A 3,796-nucleotide genomic window follows, 5' to 3' on the forward strand; every position below is an offset into this window, starting at 1 on the left:
ATGAACATGCGTGCGAGAGCATACGACGAGCTCGTCTCTCACTCTCACGTCATTCTCGTAATATTTCGATGTGCTGTACGTTCTCTGGCAAAGGGTTGTCGTGTTTTCTGTCTCTCTCTCTTTCTCTCTCTCTCTCTCTCTCTCTCTCTCTCTCTCTCTCTTTCTCACTCTCTCACTTTTGCAATAAAGTGCATCTCGAAAGAGTCGAAAGGCAGAGGGTGGCAAAACGGCGGTAAGGGGTAGCGAGATAGAGAGGAAAAAAGGAGAAAAGAGTATGCACATCGTGTTCGGTTCCATGCATGCACACACGCTGTAGATTATTATAATAAAAGTCCCTCTGCTTTGTTCATTCCGGCTCGCGCGCAAGCCGGGAACGCCTTTGTCCGGTAGTGCGCTCGTTGCACTTCTATTTGCGTTTGTCGTACATACATCATAAGCGAAACCGGACGCGCAACGTCAATAGCCAAATGGTGATGACGCCCTGCATTTCCTCTTTTTTTCTTCTCGTCATTTCATTCTCCATATCTACAATGAGGAAATCTCGAGAAGCTATTTCGCATTCAATCATGATTTTTCTTTTTTTTTTTTTTTTTCTTTTTTTTTTTTATTTCTCTGATTCTCTATTCGTTATTAATAATTTAAATCTGGATATTTTCCTTCGATTATTTATTTTATTTATTTATTTATTTTTATTTATTTATTTTTTTTTTCCCCCATTTGCCTACACACTGAAAAATACGATCTTTTATTTTGCTCGAGTTTCGCGTATCTTAAAAGGCTCCGAAGGTATCCAGAAATAGTCGTCGACGAGATATCAAAGCGGCTCGTTTCTCATACCGTTCCGCTCGATCTACGCGGTCTTACCTCACGGAAGGAAAAGAAAAAAAGAAAAATGGAGACAAGCAGAGTGACGCTGAGACGAGTTCCACCAGCCGTGAATACCCTCGGTCGTGGTCGCACACGCAGTCTGGGTATGCACAGCGATTTCACATAGAGGCTCATTGTTTTACTTCGAATCAATTACATGGCTCGGCTCCCGTCCGATCCTATCTGTCTGCGAGCACCACCGGGAGCGAGCGTTCGCGTGCGTCTTCCGTTCTGCATCGCGAATCTGCAACCCTGACTACCGAGTGAGTGTCTCTCTTTCTCTCACGCGAGAGATTCACTGACCGTACAAATAAACTCTCGGCGATCGACGATCTCGTGTCTTCGTAATTGGAACGTTCAGATAAATCCCGCGACTCGGTCCCGTCGCTGTCTTCGTTCATCGATCTTTCTTTTCCACCTACTCTTTCAACTCAATGCTCGCTTTTACGATAAACGTTCTTTCGTTTCATATCGAGCGATCGTCTCAATTAAAATTTTCTTTTTACTTGAAGGAAACTCGATTTAATACAAACGAAAAGCTCGACGTATCTCCCGTCTCAGGAGATTTTCGCACGGAATGCCATAGCGAAAGAATAGGTATGTATGTACATACTTCGAAGTCTTGGAAAGGGCCAGAGAAAATTCATCCCTATAAGGGCCTCCGGACGACGACGAGTTCCATGAGTTTCTTCGGCTTGGTATCTCGGCGAGGTCGTGCAACCATCGTGCAACGTGGAATTACGGAGATCGATGTAAGAAACTCGAGAAGAGATCGAGGAAAGGAGGGTGGGAGTGAACGAACGGAAGGACAGGAGAAGAGATTCTCGACCTCTCTTTGAGGATTACAGAAATGGAAAGTACACCGCGATCTTTGCTTTATGTGTTTGTGCTCGTGCTCGTGCTAGTGCCAGTGCCAGTGCCAGTGCCAGTGCCAGTGCTAGTGCTAGTGCTAGTGCTAGTGCTAGTGCTAGTACTCATGCCTGTCTTCTGTCGTTCTGTCAATCGTGAAAGGACAAGTCGACAAGTGGTTACTTGGGAGCTCGCTTGTTCGTTCGCACGAGCAACGGCGTAATTTCGATGTCCTAAGATTTATCGATTTCCCTCTTTTTCTTTCCTCTTTTATCTCTTTCTATTCGCGATAATCGCGATAATAATTCTAGGAATTCTAAAGAAACTCAATATCGAGAGTAAAACTCGTATAGCTTCATTAACGATAACGGAACGCAATTAATTGTTTCAAATGTTTCGTACTTATTTGTTCGAAAGAGAAGATCAGGTTTGTTAAGCAGGAACATGGAATTAAAGGCACGGTGAAGGAATGTTCGCCGTGGAGCGTCAAAAGATGCGACTCGACTTCGTTCTTCGCATGCCGATACCAAGCCCGACCCCTTGTACGAGCAAATTAATGAAAATCCGCGAAGTCGTCGAGCGAGATAAGAAGAACGGACTCCTCTCTCGTTTGCCCGTTCGACCTCGTCTCGTTCAATACCACACCGGTGGAAGATCGTATACGTCGACGCGTTTCTTATTTCCGACATCAATATTAATATAAAAGGACGAGAAATATATCGATGAGATTTTACATCGAATGACCGGGAGCTCGAAGTAGGAATTAAAATTGAGATTATAGATAGAAAGCCAAGTCTATTTTTAGCAATGCGAAATGTTCGATATAAATCAATAAGTAAATGGCTACGTGCCGGCTATCGCCCTTTTCTTGCATCGCTTGCTCCATAAATATTTACGAAGAGATCTAATGGAAGAAGCGTAGGAACGTAGAGAATGCGCGACGAGGAGAACGTTTAGGAATTTTTGCGGGTTTCAGTTTGTCTCGAAGCTTTGCTATTGAAAATACCTTTTTTTTTTTTAGAGAGAGGAAAAGAGACAGATAGTTCTAAGGAAAGAGAAGGAAGGACAGAAAGACATATATATATATATATAGAGAGAGAGAGAGAGACAGAGAGAGAGAGAGAGAGAGAGAGAGAGAGCATTGGTAACAGTTACCGAACGATGCGGTTGGGATGAAACGAAAACGAAGGTAGTAGATTGGACGTACCGATTTAATTTCGTTGCGAATCAAGCTCGGTAAATACCGTCGACGGTACGGATCCCTAGGAGCTGATCGTGGTTAAAAGCGAAGAAGAAAACGACAAGCGCGAGGATAGCACCGGTCGTTCGACCTTGCGCTTTAATTAAACGAACGGAAATGATCCTCAGGTAAATATTAAATACGACGGACGGGGCCGGCCGTATCTGTCTCGTTAACACGTACCGTGCGTGAATATGATTAAACTTGGATCAGGAGGGTAAAGGCGAATGTACTTTGCCCCAGCACCCATCTCACCCTTCGAAAAATACATGATCGTTTCGACTTTTCGTATCGACCACTCTCTTCTCTTTCTGATCGTAATCGCTTCGTTTATCTCTGAGACCCTTTGTCCATATCGCCAATTTTCGAGACGAGATATTCTGCTTCAATTATTAATAATTTATAGGATCATAGAGAAGGAAACGATAAAAGAGGATTACGAAGGAAATAATGATATTTATGTACCTAAATAATTCAAGATTTTGATTAATGATTTCTTTCAAATTTAAATTAATGAATATTGAATGTTGTTTTTTTTCCCCATAATTGTTGCCATCCATGGCTACGAGTGTAATTTTGTATTATATCGTAAAAAAAAAAAAAAAAAATTAAATAAATTTTGTAAATGCATTTAAAATGATTTCCATAGATCTATATTACGATATTATTATTATTTACGATAATATTCAGGAAAGAAAATAAAACGAAGATACGGAATGGATACTTAATAAAGAGATTTTAATGTCTTCCGTATTTACGGCTTCTTCACGACGTGAAGCTGTCATCGTCCGTCTCGTAATTAGTCTCGGCTAACGCGTTTTTGTAAAGGGCGTTCAAGCA

The sequence above is a fragment of the Vespa velutina genome, chromosome 8 (assembly GCF_912470025.1).
Source record: "Vespa velutina chromosome 8, iVesVel2.1, whole genome shotgun sequence".
NCBI classification, from domain to species: domain Eukaryota; kingdom Metazoa; phylum Arthropoda; class Insecta; order Hymenoptera; family Vespidae; genus Vespa; species Vespa velutina.